At 27.5% G+C, this 18,993-nt stretch overlaps 1 protein-coding gene across 5 annotated transcripts in view; it reads left to right on the plus strand.

Annotated features, from left to right (window-relative positions):
- Positions 1-18,993, plus strand: part of LOC129946829 (NAD(+) hydrolase sarm1) — a 130,334-nt gene that overhangs the window by 71,873 nt on the left and 39,468 nt on the right. Inside the window, exon 1 of one of the 5 annotated variants that reach the window (XM_056057176.1) lies at positions 1,316-2,293. The exons of the other annotated variants lie outside the window; for them this stretch is intronic. The gene's annotated coding sequence lies outside the window, so the exon portion shown is untranslated. Of the gene's footprint in view, positions 1-1,315; positions 2,294-18,993 lie in introns of those variants that run through there. 5 annotated transcript variants of the gene reach the window in all.

The raw sequence follows: 18,993 nt of genomic DNA on the forward strand, positions 1-18,993 counted from the left end.
CCTTACCTTTTTCTTCTTCGTTAATATTAAATATTTTAAAACTTCATTGCATACAGCACTTTAAAGTAACACACAGGTTTATTTTTGTAACACGCAAAGATGCGCCTTATAATATGGTTAGTTTCCAAACACACCTTTAAAATTGTCTCCGAAAAGTATTGAAAAACTTCAAAAATCAAAGTACCTAACAAAAGACATAAAAGAGCTTTATTTATATACTCTGATACGTATTTACAAAAACACACAAGCAAATAGCAGACACATTAAATTTAATGTGCACCTAAAAGTATACAATTTCTCAAAAAATGACAGCTGGTAACAAATTCACCACGATATTATACCTTATGTCAATTCATCATTTCTTTCATTTTCTACTTAGTGAGGTGAATAATGTTATTTCCATTGTTTAAATTTACCAAATAAATGTTCAAAGAATAATAAGAAAAGAGGCAAAAACAAACGACAGAAAAAACAAAACCGGCTTTTCTACATTATGCTCATGCTCATTTGTTGCCTTACACATGAACAATACATATTTACGAGCTATCACAACTTTAAATGACATTTAATTCATAGACACCACTATAGTTTGACATTTTCCGAACGCATGCGTCGAATTGCTTTTTTAACTGTCATTTGTGTCGTTCGATAAAAGTTTATAGAATTCACCATTGAGATAAAATTCATCAGTGCGTTGTTGTCATTTATTATTTACCCTAATTTTACAACAGGTACGCAAAAAGGATTATTATTCAGTTTTTTTTGTAAAGACTGTGAATTTATTTAGTGTTATTTGAATTGCGAATACCTTGACAAGAGAATCGGTGCAAACGAAGGGACTTTATCTCAATCTTAAACACGTTGTTTTGTATCTTTTACTCACAATTTTCCATCTCTTTTTCTCTTCCTGCTTATCATGGTTTAAACTTGAAACAAATTTATAATATCTTTTAATAAAGAGAGACTTCTATTATTATTATTCCTCCTTTGAAATATGCATTGTTTAGTTTATTTCCCCTAAGTTTCTATTTCACTTTGCTTCTTTTGTGTTGATATTTGGCACTTTAGCACTAAGGTGAGGTGAATATGTGGCGCCGCTGTCAATGATATTCGAGAATGTGAATTATATTTCTAAAATGGTACTAAATACTGAATAAATCAGTTTTCAAAACAAAACACAAAACAAAAATGAACTTCGTTCAGTCGAAGTCGATTTCAATTTCATGCTGTGGTGTGGTGAATTCAGTATCAGTTTCGGGCTTACTTCACTACAGTGAACACGTTCTTCATTTACCTAAACGAAAGTAGAGAAGATGTCGGTTAAACATTTTTGACTTTTGTTACTGAAGATTGTTCACAATAGATTAAGTGAGTTTTTTAAGTGCAAGTGGCAAAATATATTGACTTACGGTTCAATATGTTTTTTTAAGTGCAAAAATTGTCTTTTCTTAAAAGCTTAAATCTTAATTGTTCTTTTTTTTGTTGTTGCATCAATGATTAAAGAAAAAGAAAATTAAAGGTGCTATCTTTGTGTTTCATCAAAATTACTTCCTTGTATCTGCTGATTATATTTTGATTGAATTGAAAATTGGAGGCGCGCCAATAAAGCCCATCACAATCTTTGTTGTCGTCATTATAATATAGTCAATATTATATATTGAGTGTGTCGCCATCAAGTCCCGAGTCATATTGTATTTTTTAATTTTATGGTGAGAACGAGAAGTGCTTGACCGAGTTGTGTGGTGTGTTGTATTGTGGTTAAAGATTTCCAGTTTAATGTGCATCCGTGCATATTCTTTCCCCTTGTTCCCCGTAAAATAATCATCTTGTGCGGTGTACGTACATATAATTAAATATTCAACAAACGTGTTTTCTTAAAGTGTGTGCAGGTATTTACACAAGAATTCTTCTTTTCTATAGTTTTTTGCTGAATGTTTTGTCATTAAAAATTAGCAAAGCTTATATTTGTTTAGCAACCTTTTATTTAAAAAAAAAAACGGGAACAAAAATTATTTAAACGAGTTAATTGTGAATGCAAAACCAAAAAGAAGGTGTGTGTTGTGTATAAGTCACTACGTAAACTATGTTTCCGTTTCAATTTCAAAAGGTCACAATGGAGTTATTTTTATAAAAGTGATAAAAATGTTTTAAAAATAAATAATATACTTGCTAATTAAACAATACAGTACTTAAACCTGTATGAATTGAATTGGATATAGAAGCTGACAGAAGGTATTTACATTTTAAAACCTACACAACTTATTACCAGGAATTGTGTGGCGGCTTTTAAAAGGTGGGCTTAAAATTAAAAATACGTGACTATTGCAAAACTCTCCTTTGTTTACTTATTGACTTATGAAATTTCTTAAGAAACATATTTAAAAAGGTATGGGTAGCTTGCAATGAAAATTGAGAAGTGGGACGATTGAGAGTTTTATGCGTTCTAAAAATAGAATTTCCAACTTGAAATAATAAAAAAGTCTGTTTGTGTTTTTTCTTCTGAGTTAAGTTTTTAAATAAAACTTGGCAGATAAAAAGATATGAAAGTATTCAATACAAAAAGAATTCTATTTCAAAAAGAATTATTTGCATGACATAGGAAGAAATTCTTAAATGGCGCCCGGGCGTTAACTCTTATAATACTTGTTTTTTTGTAAAATCAAAGTTTTTTGGTATAAATTGATCTTTTATAAGTAACATTCAAAAACAAAGGCCATGAAATTAATTGGATTAAATCTTTCCAGCTTTTTATTTCGTAAAATTTTGGCAGTTAAAATATTTTGTCAATACAATTAATTTCTTGTTTATTATACAAAAACATAAGTATATGGCTAAACGGTTTAGGCAGTTCTCTTGTGTTTTCTAGATATATTTTCTAAATACCCAATAAAAATACACAAAATGACACTGGTTACTTTTTGTGTCTAATTTAAAACAGGAATTTTGTATTCAACTTAAGATTTACTTAATTGTTATTTAATTTTTATTTTGGATAAGCAAAATTTATGATTTATAAATAACATTAAAAACGTCAACAAAAATGTTGTAAAATGTTTTTTAAGACATTTACGACAAGCCATAAAATTATAAGAATCCAAATGTTATATTAAAAAATTTGTATAGCCCATACAGAAATAATATCTTACCTTCCTTATTATGTTCCCAACAAAATATTCAAACTGAACTTTAAGTTTTTTAATAAAATATTTTAATGAAGGGCTTACTCTAAAATCAAATTTGTATTTTTGTGGACTTGTGTTGAACTTTAATTTTATTTCTTATATTTTTAATAATTGTGTCTCCTTAATTACATTTGTCTTTAACCTAATTGTTGTTTAATTTGCGTTTATTAATATGGGTTAAACTACTCAATGTGATATTTGCGATTAATGTACGTACTTATAACTATAAAAAACTAATTTCGATAAAGTCAACATGACTTTAAAAATCCTTAAAATTCATACAATCAGAAAAGTCCATTTTAAGCCATTTCTGTTGATTTCAACCTTTAAAATGGGATCACAGCAATCTTGTTCGTACCACACAAATCTTTTTGTCACAGGAACTTTTTATAAGCCCGTTGATTCCAATGAAATTTCAGTGTTAAAAGCCTTTAAAATATCTATGAGGCTTTTAAAACTTAAAATTATACTGTCCCTTTCAATACATACATCAATGAAACTTATCTTAGAGTTCAAGAGCAATTAAATGGGTGTTTTTTCCTTAATTTAACTTTCAAATGAAAAAAAGTCATCTAAAATCCAACATCTAAAGAAAAACTATCTGTAAGGTAAAACACCCTTTTCCCTTTTTATGAACAAAGAAATGACAATTTTATCAAATCTAACAAAGAATATCATACAATTTGCATAACAAAAAATTATTAATAGATGCATGTATTTAAATCCTATTTTAGTAACTCTTCTTAAAAGATAACCATACAAATTTAAATTAATCGCATGAATTAAAACGTCAATTCGCTGCTTTACAAAAATCAAATTTGCAATCAAATTCACCTTCTTGAAACATAAATTTTGTTTATTTTTTGTTTGCTGTAAATTTGTATGCATAATTAATTAATTTGAGTCTACTTCTCTTCCAATTTAAGATTCCGACGAAATTATCATAATGTAAAAAGAAAATACGTATTTATTTAATAACTTAGGTCGGTGTAGGTATGTTTTAAAAATCCATCTGATTTTTTGAAAATATCTCAAAAATGTTGATCTGAAATTAACACCTCATTTGTTCAAAGTTAATAACAATAGGTACAAAAAAGCTTCAGCCATTAAATGATTTATTATCTTTCCCTTAGGTGTTAGGAAGTCTGTTTTTTTTTTTTTTATAAACTTCAAAAGCCTTGAAAAAATACTGCCGTGTGTCGTCTCGTGTAGCATGCGTCTTTGCCAAAAACTTTGTGTTTTCTTTTTTGTTATTTTATCTTGGCATTGTTCTTAGTTTAAGGTAATTTTTTCTTTTGTCAAAATCAATGTCGCATAGCATTTTTGAGGAATAGAACTTTACAAATAATATATCACAATAAAGTGCAACTTATTTTAAACCATCCTCATCGGTTTAGGTTTATTTGAATTTATTAGATAAATTGAGGAAAACTTAAATTTTTATTAGAAATTTTATGTTTTTATAAAATAATCAGCGAAGCGAATAAATACTTGAAGGCGAACGACACTGCTACAAAGCTTCCTTACATTTACTCTTAAATTTAATTTTGAAAAATTCTTAGAAAAAAACGAAGGCATTTTGGTTGAATGCCAATTTTTACCTGAATATAGCTAAAACTAAGAAGAACACTTTTGATAGAAAATAAAATTAAAAAGAAAAAAAGCAAAAACATTTGTTACAAACCATTTGATGTATTTTTGGTACTTAAATTGTGCAAATGTGTTTGCTTCAAATGCAAAAATATAATGATATGATGATAAAAATAAACATTTTAATTGATTGACGTGGTTTAAAATTAAACATTCACGAGTTCGTATCTACCTACCAAAGAAAAAGTCAGCTGTCGAAAACATATGTGTTGATTGTGTTATGGTTGATTTTTGCTATAATTCAAGGTGGAGAATGCCCGGCATTTTAAGGTTTTTTTTAGTGAATTTGAATTTATACAAAAAAACTTTCATTATATAAAATTGTTACTCAAACTTTGTGATATAAATTCTTTGTCTGGCAATTCTTTGTCTAGGAGAAATTAAATTTAGTAGATGATTGTAAAGTGCGCAGATAAATGAAAATTGCAAGTTTTTGAAAGTGACAATAACTCTTAACTTAGCAATTGAACTTAAAATGTCTTACATAAAATATAAATACCTCTAAAACGAGACAACACCTTAATTCGAACACATCACTGTTAAAGAGTAAAAATGAAAACCGGCTTTTTTGATGTTTTATTCAGTTTTTAAAACTTGTGTGTATTTTTATACTCTACAAAATAAATTAGGTGTAGCAACAGTCCATACAAAACTAGAGCTTAGTGACTTACAACTCTTTACTATTTGGATGCGACCTACAGTTTTTTGACGAATCCGAGCACCTAATTTGAGATAGCACTTTTCATCACAAACATTTCTTTTTCTTAAAACTCACAAAAAAAAAAAAACAAATTGATAAAAAAAAACAAACGATTTTACCCTTCAGAATGATGCTCAAAAAACAGTATATCCCATGTTTTCGATAAAATTATCCTCCAAAACATTTTACGAGAAAAACCCACATCTTACAAATTTAGACTTTTAAATGCGTTTATTTTCTTAACCCTTGGTACAAAAAAAAGAATTATTTTGAAAATGTTAATTTTTTAAAGTCTTATGGATGATTTTAAAAAGTAATCCATTTTCAGGATTCGTTATTTGCAGACCACCACTGTTAAGGGTTTCTCCGATTAGATTGATAAAATTTGCAGGTTTACTTATATTAATCTTGTCAGACAGCTATACAAAAAAGAGGCTGGGATGCGACCCACACTGATAACTTCCCGTCCCGTCTTTCGGTTTGTCTTGCTTAAAAGTTTGTCTATATGTACTCGTATCAATTTTTACCAAATTTGATTGTTGGATTTTTATATACAAATTACTGAATTTCGAAAACAGTATTTTCTGTGAAATAAAATAAGTTTGAAGCCAAATTTTTTAATTTTTGAAAAGCTATTTGAGTCGAAACTAAATTTTTACCAAGTTTTAGTATTGTTTTTATTTTTTTATTTTTTGTAAAAAAACTGTCAATTCGATTGTTTTTAAAATTGTATCGGATGTTGAAAACAATATTTCTAAGAAGAAAAAAATAGTTTGAAGCCAATATTTCAAATTCTCGAAAAGATATTTGAGTCGAAAATAACTTTTTACCAACTTTTGTTAATTTTTGTTTAGGTTTTTAATTTTTTGTACAAAAACTGTCAATTCGATTTTTTTCAAAATTTTACTGAATGTTACCAACAATATTTTTTGAAAGATAAAAGAAGTTTAAAGCCAATATCTACAGTTTTTGAAAAGATATTTGAGTCGAAAATCAATTTTTACCAACTTTTGTTTATTTTTTTTTCGGTTTTTAATTTTTTGTAAAAAAAACTGTCAATTCGATTTTTATAAAAATTTTATCAGATGTCAAAAACATTATTCTTCGTTGCACAAAATTTTTTTGGAGATTAAATCATATTTCAGTCGTAAAATTTTGGAGATGAAATTTTTTTTTTTCAGTAGTTTTGGTTTATAAAAAAACAGTTAAATTAATTTTTTTCAAAAAATATACTTCTTTATAAAATTTAATTCAAGTCTCTAGCGTTTTTAATTCGTAAGATATTTAGGGTTAACCAACATTTTCACTTTTTTTTCCAAACTGCTATGGTAAAAAAAAACCACGCAATTTTCTTGAGAGCCCTTTCTGCATCTTTCTGTCTTATTATCTGTATTACAAAATTTATTTGAAATCGATATCTCTTCTGGTTCTTGAGCTATGGACGGCAAAATAACGTCGAACGTTGGAACGTACGTATACACGCACGCACAGACATCTTTCTAAAAATCTTTTATGTCAACTCTAGGGACCTTCAAAAGTCGAGAAATGTCAAAATTTTCAATTTGACAAATCGGACCCATTACAATAACTTCCTATGGGAAGTTAACAATATGATACTTTAACTCTCTTTCACACTGTTTTATGTACTTCGCTGTCTTACTGTTAATTTTTATATATGCTTAAAACCTCCCTCCCCACCAAAAAAATTTAGTTGTAATACTTAGACATCATTTTAACTTTGAGGTGTAAAGTTTAGAGATTTGTTTTGTCTGCAGCACATCAAGAATGTAAAATGTTTTTATCTTATTCTATGTTTTCCTTCCATTGAACTGATATCTCCTATTAAATCCTTCTCAATTTTCTGTACTTTTACGCTGTTTTTAAACTTTGAACGTATAATGGTAATATTAAATCTATTGGACATTTTTAACAGTAAAATAAATTTTCGACAAGGTTTTAAATTCAGTATTTTAACTTAATATATATAAAATGCCCACTGGGTCCCACGAACCTATTTTTACTCAAAGAGTCTATTTAAAAACATTTCCTGTATTTTAAGATTCAAAAAATGCACCGGCAAAAAAGTTTGTTTGTTTTGACATTTATTTTCTCAAAAATAAAATTCGTATTTGAAAATTGTTGAAGCGCTTTTTTAGATCCATTTTCTATGAAATGAGTTGTCGGTGCATCATATTTTTGAATTCCTGAATTTTGCTTTAATTCGGAAAGACAGAGTGTCTCATGACATTTCACATTCGCGTAGTACGGCTAAAGACTATATCTCTGTACTTGATAGTACGACCGCATTCCTAGCATCCTAGCATTCCTAGAAGCTTATCTTAAAGCTAAGATAGAATTACGTTGCACCAATTGAATCTTCAAACAAGATTCAAATTCTATTAAGATCCGCTTACATTCAATCAATCAACAAAATAAATGACAGAAGAATGTTTACTACGCTTCTTCAAAAAAAAATTTCATAAATAATAAAACCTTTAAAAATCAAACTCCAGACTCATTTATCATACAAAAAAATCGATATCTAACGATATCACATTCCATTCACACATTATCTACGTCTGGCAAAAGGTAATAAATTAATTTTATGTACATATTCTTTTTGACATTTATCAAAAATGGCAAAGCATAGATACGGATATCACTTATGCAGTATCAACAGAAAGTAAAAAATAATGTTCTTATTATTCAATATGTGTCAATCAACGCCATCTGTTCTGATTTTTTTTGTATCAAAATAAACCAAACGAATCGGAACATGTGTGTTGTATGTCAACGTATATGAAGATGAATGACCAACCATAACAATAACAACGCAACGCAACTTTTAGCTGTCAAGTTCATCTCATCTGGCAGCTGCTTTATCTACATAGTTCAAACTTTAGCTTTTGCTATACTGAATCTCAATCTAAAAATTTACTGTAGCTTGTGCTTTGCAATTACAATTAGACAGATTTTTTTCACTCATATAGAATTTAAAATAAGTTTCGGGAATTTATCGAGTATTGAGTACTTTTGCAAATAGGCACGTATAGAACATTCCGCGTATCTAATGCCAGAAGCTGTCAAAATCAATCCCGTATATATTTATGCATTGAAGTATTTTTTTCTTTTAATTTATTTTTGCTGCTAAATGGATTTCAGTACACTTGGTCCCTGATTTGTTTATTTATCGAAGTATTTATAAAAGTTTCCGTAAAAAAAATAACCCCATGAGACATAAGAGCACTAAAAAATCTTGGACTTTGGTTTTGCTTCTAGAGAGGCATTACAAAAACATATTTGTTGGTTGGTTGTTGGTATTTTGTATTATTCTACTTTTTTTCTCCCAGTTGAAAAATCTTGAAGTTTATTTTTTTTCATTTCAATCTTTTCTTTATTTTTTAAATGATGTACTTGTTCAGCCATAAGTACTTAACTCGAGACAGACGGCTTCTTTGTCAGGCGGCTCACTGATGGTCGCGATCCATAGGAGGCTAGCAAGAAAATCTCCAACATGGCGTCAAGTGGAAAATTGAAAAATTATTGTTAAACTGCAGCATGCCAAATGGAAACAGTGCGGTTTGGGGATGGCAAAAGCACTCAAAATACAAATTGATAAAGTACAGAATACACGTTAATTGGCGGCCGGCAGCGGCGGCGTAGCTTGTTTTTAATATTTTTCGTTTTAATTTTCAACAAAAAGAATGAAACACATCTCTTGTTGGTGAGTTAATTAGTTAGTGCGGTAATTGAAAAGAATACTTGCAATAATTTTTTGTTTGTAAATATTTGTTTTAAAGAAAATTTATCATTAAGATGAATTGTTCAGAACTTTGTATATTTGATAAAACTCAACTATATTTTTAAATAACTGATTTCTTCATTTACCTAAGTTCAGTCGTTAACGATTTTACCATCTCTAAGTTTCACTAAAGTTTCACTAAATCACAACTGTCATCGCGAACTGTCACTGTCTAGACGTGTTCAGTTTCTGGTTTGCAAAGGATTTAAATCACAACTGTCATCGCGAACTGTCACTGTCTAGACGTGTTCAGTTTCTGGTTTGCAAAGGATTTAAATTATGGAATATCTAGAAAATTGTTTTTAGCAACTAAAAAGAAAAATATTTGATCTTCAACAATATTTTCATTAAAATTTTGCGCAAAAGATTCGCATTTGACTCCCCACCTGCTGCGCTGGTTAAAATCCTGAATGTGTTTTTTTTGCAGATTGCTTGAAATTAGTTTTAATCAGGTCAAAACATTAACTTAGTTTTTATTTTATTTTTGTTGTTCTTTTCGTGAAGCCTGCCATGCCTTACTTTATCCATTCGACGCTCATGTATGTACTATTACATGGTTAACTGTTATCCATGATAGAAAAATAAATGTCCTCAAATCACGCAATCACTTTGTTTGTTGTAAACATTCACCTTGAAACTCGCTAAAAACATCAGAAGAAAAAAAAAACACAATTTCAAGTAAGGCTAATGCCCTTCGATAGAGTTTTCGAACCTTGACTTGAGTAAAGTTGTTTTTTTAACGTCGTTGTAGGATCTTTAAAGGTACGTGTTTGTAGTTCTTTTTGATTTGTGGATATAATTAAGGTCTAGATAGAAATTGTAGGTTAGCGATTTGTGTGTGTATTTTTTAACTATAAAAAGGGTTTGGCAAAGATATAAAGGTAGTTTATAGTTTGTCTTTAATGGACAAGCCCCTGAAAAATGTGGTCTGTCTTTTCAATACTCGAAGAAAAAGCTCAACAGTTAAACTGTTGATATTTAGTAACTTTAAGTTCAAAATCATGTTCTTCGTTTTGATTTTGTTTAAGATCCAATATATTTGTTGAAAAACAAGTCTAAATTCAATGAATATCAAAAAGTTTTAATTTAAAAATGCTTGCCTTTTTTGTTCTGAAAAATACAATATTTGTAAAGGCATTCAAAAACTATTACACATTATTTAATAAACTATTTTTTAATACTTTTGTATACTTTTTCTTGCATTTCTGTTCCTTTTTGAAACACAATACAAATTAATCCTTTTTTTAATTCTTTTACATTCAAATGTATATTTGTATGGCTTAAAGAAAAACAAGACAAAGAAAGTCTTCCAAATTGCCATTAATTTTAAGTATAATTGTTATTATTCATTTGATGGAAATTTTGCAAATTCTTATCTTGTTTAATACTTCTTATCACTAAGTTAAATATACTTACCAACACACTTTGTTCATTGGAACGTTGTGTGTCAAAAGTGAATAATAAATAAAATATAAATAAACTTTGTTTATTCATTATTAATTTATTATTTGGAGGCAAGCCTGCTTAGCTAGCGGTATTAAATCAAAGACTTTACTTTGTCGGAAAAAAAATTCAAAGTATTTTGATAAATTTAATCGTCAAAAAATATGTCATAGACGCATTAATCTATTGAAAATAAATTAAATAAACGACTTAGTCGGAGGCACATACTCTTATTTTTTCAGAACTGATCTATCTATACAATAAGTCGTCTAAGAAATATGAACCTGATTCCGATTTGTTAAGGGCACATATGTATATAGATGCATTTGTGTTATTAAAGGTTGAAAAAAAATAAGATTATTAGAATTTTAAGTATCAAAATTAATCGCAAAGTTTGGTTAGAAAACAATTTAAATTTCGTTTCCGCAAATGTCCGAAATTTATTTAAAATTTGTTTTAAAAATATTTTATAAATTTGCGGACTTAAATTAAATTGTTTGAAAAAGTGCAATAATGTGTTTTGTATAAAATTTCCCACATCTATTTTCAAAAAGAAAAACATTAGCTTAAGAGTTATTTAGATAAAACTGCATTTTTCACCGCACTAAATGTTTTTATCAAAATTTAGATGATTGTTTAGAAGTATTCAAAAATTTAACTTTGTCTTAATTAAAACTTCAATTATTTTACCGGTATTGATAACAAAATATCATTATTTTAACAATAAAAACTTTCATCATCTGTTTTTAAAAAAGGATGTTGGCTTTAATACTTTTTAAGCAACTAATTATATTTTAATAATTTTTGCTTTAAAAATCATTTTGAAAATCTGAAAATCAACCTAATCCCATTTTTCAAAAATGTGATTTTTGTTTAATATTTTCATACAATTTGTGGTCTTACATCCGTACGTCCGTACGTTCGCAACGTTTTTTTTTTCGCTGTGGAACTAACGATTTTTTATATGTAAATCAAAACAATTTTTTCAAAAATTTGTCACCTCCTAAATTTTACGAATTCAAAATGATTCTATCTCCAAAACAATTTTATGCAACGAAGAATAATGTTTAATGTATGAATAATGTATAAAATTTCCCACATCTATTTTCAAAAAGAAAAACATTAGCTTAAGAGTTATTTAGATAAAACTGCATTTTTCACCGCACTAAATGTTTTTATCAAAATTTAGATGATTGTTTAGAAGTATTCAAAAATTTAACTTTGTCTTAATTAAAACTTCAATTATTTTACCGGTATTGATAACAAAATATCATTATTTTAACAATAAAAACTTTCATCATCTGTTTTTAAAAAAGGATGTTGGCTTTAATACTTTTTAAGCAACTAATTATATTTTAATAATTTTTGCTTTAAAAATCATTTTGAAAATCTGAAAATCAACCTAATCCCATTTTTCAAAAATGTGATTTTTGTTTAATATTTTCATACAATTTGTGGTCTTACATCCGTACGTCCGTACGTTCGCAACGTTTTTTTTTTCGCTGTGGAACTAACGATTTTTTATATGTAAATCAAAACAATTTTTTCAAAAATTTGTCACCTCCTAAATTTTACGAATTCAAAATGATTCTATCTCCAAAACAATTTTATGCAACGAAGAATAATGTTTTTGACATCTGATAAAATTTTGAGAAAAATCGAATGGACAGTTTTTTTTTATAAAAAATAAAAATCTAAAAAAAAAACATTACTCAAAGTTGGTAAAAATGAATATCGATTTAAATATCTTTCCAAAAACTTAAAATTTAGGCTTCACATATATTTTATCTTATAAGAAATACTGTTTTTAACATTCTGAAAAATGTTGAGAAAAATCGAATTGACATTTTTTTAACAAAAAATAAAAACCTAAAAAAAAAATAATAAAAGTTGGTAAAAATTGATTTTCCACACAAATATCTTTTCGAAACATGGAGATATTGGCTTTAATGTACTTTTATCTTCCAAAAAATATTGTTCTTAAAATTCAGTAAAATTTTGAAAAAAAAAACGAATAGACAGTTTTTTTTACAAAAAAATAACAAAAGTTGGTAAAAAATGATTTAAGACTCAAATATCTTTTTAAAACTTTGAAATATTGGCTTCAAACTAATTTAATCTTTTAAAAAATATTGTTTTCAACATTAGAACAAATTTTGAGAAAAATCTAATTAACAGTTTTTTACAAAAAATAAAAACCTAAAAAAAATGTATAAAAGTTGGTAAAAATTGATTTTCGACTCAAATATCTTTTCAAAAACTGTAGATATTGGCTTTAAACTGCTTTTATCTTTCAAAAAAAATTGTTGTTAACATTCAGTAAAATTTTGAAAAAATAGAATGGACAGTTTTTGTACAAAAAATTAAAAACCTAAACAAAAATTAACAAAAGTTGGTAATAAGTTATTTTCGACTCAAATATCTTTTCAAAAATTTGAAATATTGGCTTCAAACTAATTTTATTTCACAGAAAATATTGTTTTCGACTTCAAATAAATTTTGTTATACAGATATTAATGCAGAAAGATGTTGAAAGGGCTCTCAAGAAAATTGCGTGGAGGTTTTTTACCATAGTGGTTTAAAAAAAAGGTGAAACACTTTTTCAAAATGTGGAAAATTTGGAGAAAAAACGAATTGATAGTTTTTTTTACAAAAAATAATAATTTAACAAAAAACCAATACTAAAACTTGGTAAACATTTATTTTCGATTCAAATAGCTTTTCAAAAATTAGAAATATTATCTTCAATAGCATTTTTTTTTATATTTTTAATAAAAACCCAACAGTCCGTTTTTTCATAAAAAAATACAGTCTACAAAGAATAGTTCGCAAATATGGTAAAAATTGATGTTCAGTTTTTGATATCTTTCAAATTAATTTCGTTCATCCAATTTGTAAAAATTTAAGAAATGCTTCTTAAATTGGTAAAAACTTGTTTTTGACTAAAAATTTATTAAACAAAACAAGAGTTTTACAACTATTGTTTTCCTTTATATGAAAAATATTGTTGGTAATTTTAAATTTTTTAAGAATAATTCAAATAAATATTCTTTTAACCCAACCCTACAAACTTTTAAGCAAGACAAATAAACAGACGGGATGGGAAGTTATCAGTGTGGGTCGCATCCCAGCCTCTTTTTTTTTTTGAATTTTTTGTGTAGCTCTCAATAATTGAGTAAATTCGATTTTTTTCAAATCCAGAACATATAAAATACTTTCTACGGTAAATAGGCAAACTTAAAATCTTGCAAAGAAAAGAAATGCATATTATTTACTAGTATGGCCCAAATTTTGCTTTCTAATAAAGATACGGTTTTACCATTGTACTTTTAAAATGATTTTAGGTAAGTGGCTAACCAATTTCCAGGAATAAATTCCAGCTGAGAGTCCCAATTTTCGACTTGTTTTTGCATTAATTGGGTCAGTATGCCAGCAATATCGCTTTCGAAAATTCTAATCAAAGGCTTCAATCGTCTCGGGGTTATCTGCACAGGCTAGCGATTTAACCATACAAATAATCCATGGATGCTTAATCCCACGATCATGGAAGCAACACTGTACCACACAAACCCTACGTAATATAAATTATTGTTTTGTTGCTCAAACGAACTGAACCAATATTTTGTGAAAAATTAACAAAATTTGCAAACGCAGTTTATTATGAAAAACATAAATCAAGTGTCAGCTGTCAAAGAGACCTATTCTAAAAACATTATTGCCAGATTGAAAATCATGCGTCTAAGAAAAACACCCGTTAGCTAATCAAAAATTTTATTGAAAAAAGTAAATATTAAACATAAATCAATTGAAAAATAAAAAAAATATAAACAATTCTTTTAATTAGTAAGTACAAAAGTGTTGCTGATATAAAATAGTGAATGAAAAATAATATCACAGCTTTTGTATTAAAATTGTGAAATTATTCCTTGAACAGCGGTTGTATTGGTTAAATTTTAATTGCGTTTATTTTGTTCATTATAACAAATCTACTAAGTCATGTTTCAAATGAATTGTTTGTTTATTTATTAAAAACAAAAAGTCAACCAATTTACATAACATTACCTATTTTTTTTTGCATTCGCCCACTTAAAGCCAACTTATCGCAAAATTGTACTTCTCACTCAACATTTGTCTTTACTTACAAGCTCTTTTTACAAAGTTAATTCATAGCAATTTATGCATTAACAATGATTTGATTTATTAATTGACAGTTTTTCCTTCACAAACTTAGATATACTTCATTTATTGATTCCACAAAAGTTAAACAAATAGAAGCACTCATACTTCAAATTCGACTTCAATCAATTACTCAAGTTAAAGCATTATAAATTATTGTAAACATCAAACCCACACATCAATCTATTAGATTTTATATAAATATAGATTGAAATGGAAAATAAATGCAAATGCAAAATTGCAAAATTAAATAGAAATAAAAATCTGCATTTAAATTTGATTTTATAAGTTCAACTTCAAGATCTGAAGCTGTTAAGATAAATGGCGACATCATCGCACTTTATACGTTATTTATTATAATCACAATAATATTGTTCAAGATATAAAAAAATATTCTTATATATGAATTGTATAGCTACGTGTAACTATGAGCTGCAATAAATTACCTAAGTTAAGGTACTTTGTGACTTTACAACTTAGTTTATTTATATTATGTACTTTGTTTTAGTGTAGGACGTAGGAGTTGAGTTTAGTTGATTACTACTTATTTCTGTGACTTAAATTATCATCTTATAAGCTTTTAAAAAAGATCAAGACAATAAATTGAGATAAAAAGGAATAGCAAACTTATTTGTCTCATATTTGACGTTACGTGTGAGATCACTTAAGTTAAAAAAAAAATCTTTAGAAGGGTTTTACATGTACAACACAAAAATTGACACTTTGTATTTTTCTTAATGGATACAAATTGGTTGATTAAAGCTGTTAAATTACGACCTGTATAAATTGTAACAAAGATCTCACCATTAAAGATCGAATAACTTTTTTTCGTAAAAGAAAAATTGATCTTTTTTCAATCTAACTTCTCTTCATTTTAATTTTTGTTTAGTAAAGTACGCCTGCAAGAAATTAAATGTGAGCGAAATTAAATCCAGAAATTGTTTTTATTATTTTGGAATTAATTCCCGATTTTTCAGAAATTGTTTAACATAAAAAAAACTATCTCAAGATCCAGTAAAACGAGAGTTTTATGATTAATTTTGATCAATATTCAATGCAAAATCATCAAATAAAATGAAACGGTAGCTAGCAATGTCCTTGGAAATAATTTAAAACCACAGAAAAACCCCAATGGGTAATTCGAATTAAAAAACATACAGACAAAAACCTATAAGTAAAAGACATCTGCATGCAAATTGAAAACGAAATCAATTCATAACAATCTGTCAACTACAAATGATATTTTAAACTCAAATGACCATTAAAATGATTTTCTTTGACAGATCACTTTATCAATTTTTATGTATTCAAATATATAAAAAAAACAGACAACTAATGTGATATTGTGTCTGTCGTGAAGTTTTTTTATAATAAATTAATATACAAGAAAAATTAAATAAAACATAACTTGTTTTTTTTTCTAAGAATTTTGAAATTAATCCCCACATTGGTTATTCTCATTCCAATATAGGAATTAAATGTTCATAAAATAAAAGGAAAAAACAAAATTTCAATGGAAAACATGATGTTTTATCTAAATTTAAAATCTCTAAATAAAATGCTAAAAAATTCGATAAAAAATCAATCATAAACAAACAAAATATTTAGAGCACCTCACGGTGGGGGATTCCCAGTAAGAGCAAAATAAAAAAAAAAACTTTAACTATTGAAAACTTAAAATTATTTCATCGATAGGAAAAACATTCAAAACATGAGAAGATAAAATTCAAAAAAAAAAATGAAAACAAGATAAAGACATATCAAACAGTGAATTCATTGGTAGCTTGCTCGTGTTAAAAATTCCAATAGATAAACAATTTAAAAACAATTATTAAATACCTTTGTGAAGAATTTATTTCAAGAGGCTTTTAAATTGGTATTTTTCAAAGCAATCAATTAAAATTACGTTTAAGCTAAGACATTTTGAGTGACTTAAAAGTAACATTTGTTGTTGTGTTTTTTTTTAAGAAATACTGATTGTTGACAGTTCGTAAGAAAAATGAAAAAATTGAATTAAAAGTCTGATTTTATATTAAATCTGCTTTTCGAAATTCGCACTACTCACACGAAAATTCTTTCTTACAAAATAGAACTTTTTCTAATTCTTTTCACAAAACTTTGAAAGTTTACGTTTTTTAGAGATATTTTAGATTTTTTAAGTTTAATAATATTTATACAAAAATTGTGTTGAACAAACTTTCTAATTGAACAAAATATTTATAAGAAATTAAGTTTTCAGTTTTCCGAAACTAAGCAATTAATTAAAGAAAATCTTCAGAATGTCAAAAATCGCATTGTTTTTTGCATTTTCGGCATTTGTCTTTAAAAAATCTAAAAAATCTGGATTTTGAATACCAAAAACTTACTTATAGGTAAGTACGGCCGGCGGCCATGGAAGCAACTGCACTTGTTGCTCCTCTATCCATGTTTTTATTATTATGCGCGCTAAGTGAATAGGCGCATTATCATGTTGGTAGGCCCAGTTTATGGGTCCAAAGATGTTAGAAAATTTAGGAACATTTCTTTCCAAAATTACTTTATACCCAGCTGCTGTCATTTTTGATGTTACAACCTCGAGCTCAACTGTTCCATAATAACTGAGGGTCCCCATTCACGACTATGATGGCGCTTTAAAAATCTTTTTTCTTTTTTTAAGTCGTGAAAATAGAAGTTGAACCCATCAGGGCCATCGAAATTAAACTTTTTTTTAATCTGAAAAAAAACACGTGATACCATTCTTTTTTCCAACTCATGTGAAGTCTTGAAAAATCTAATCGCAACATTTTCCGTCTCTCGTGAAGAGGTGGTTTTTTCTTAAGTTTTATTCATTTAAGATGGCTTGAGTTGTTGATTACTTTTAAAACTGTTGAGCAACTTGCGTTTACGCCGACTTTTTGTTTTATTTTTGACAAGTATCAGAAGAATTTAATGCACATCTTAAAATTCTTCGTCTCTCAGCTGCTGTTGTTGCTGTTTTCTTACCTCCCTTTATGTTTTTGCCGTATGCATCTTTATTTTTAAAGTACGAATAAACTACATTAAAACTTCGGCCAACTTTATCGTCCAGTTAGGCCTTGGTCTCTAAGTAAATCGATTTTAGCTTTTTCAACACTGTTAAGACACCCATTTTTCTTAAAATTTGGAATTTACTGAAAACACTAAAATCGTTAATTTAAACTGTCAAGCACTCCAAAAAACTAATAAACAACAAAGAAAATGGAGTTGTACCTATTCAGTTGACTAAAAAAAACTCCTTTACATATAAAACACTTTGCAAGTGGTTGAAGAAAAATTCACGGTTGTTTTTGGATAATTCTTTCGGGATTATTTGCTTAACATCTTAAGGGAATAGTTACCATCGACAGATGGCATAATATAACCACCACTGTTTCAGTTGACGAGAAGTGTATGTAGTATTCAGGGTATGTCAAAGTTATTTGAAAATCACAAGAACAGCGTAATTACCTATCAACGCTTTCTTTTAGAAAAACATTGAACTTCAACCTACCTTAACACATCTTTTTTTCTAATAGAGATGACAAACATGACATTACGATGGTAGAGAAGTCGACAAAAGTGGATTCCGCGATGTCTGTTCTCGACCCTAAGATCAAAAATAACAATAACCCCCATACAAATTTTTTGGTCGAAAATCGAAAATTCTATTTTTCTCAAAAACAAATCGATCGATTTTTATAAAATTTTCTCAGGCATTTCTTTCCCTAGCTTAGCTTTCTATCAATAGAAAAAAATATGTTTGTATTGCTTCGGAAGGGTGACTATCATAAGCACGTTATTTTGTTTTTAATTTTCTCAAGTTCTTATAAACGATTTCAGTAGTTTTTTTCTGTGCATGAGCTCTCATATTTGATGATCAAAGTGTCAACATTTTTATTTTGGAGTTAAAAAAAATATTAAATTTTTCTCTCAAAATTCGATAACTTGAAAACCCCTTTTCAACAGTTTTGTATAAAAATCTAAAATTAAATGAATATTAACATATTCTAAATAAGTCCATACCAACAAAAAATTTTAAACAA

Source organism: Eupeodes corollae, chromosome 2 (genome assembly GCF_945859685.1).
Source record: "Eupeodes corollae chromosome 2, idEupCoro1.1, whole genome shotgun sequence".
Lineage (NCBI taxonomy): Eukaryota > Metazoa > Arthropoda > Insecta > Diptera > Syrphidae > Eupeodes > Eupeodes corollae.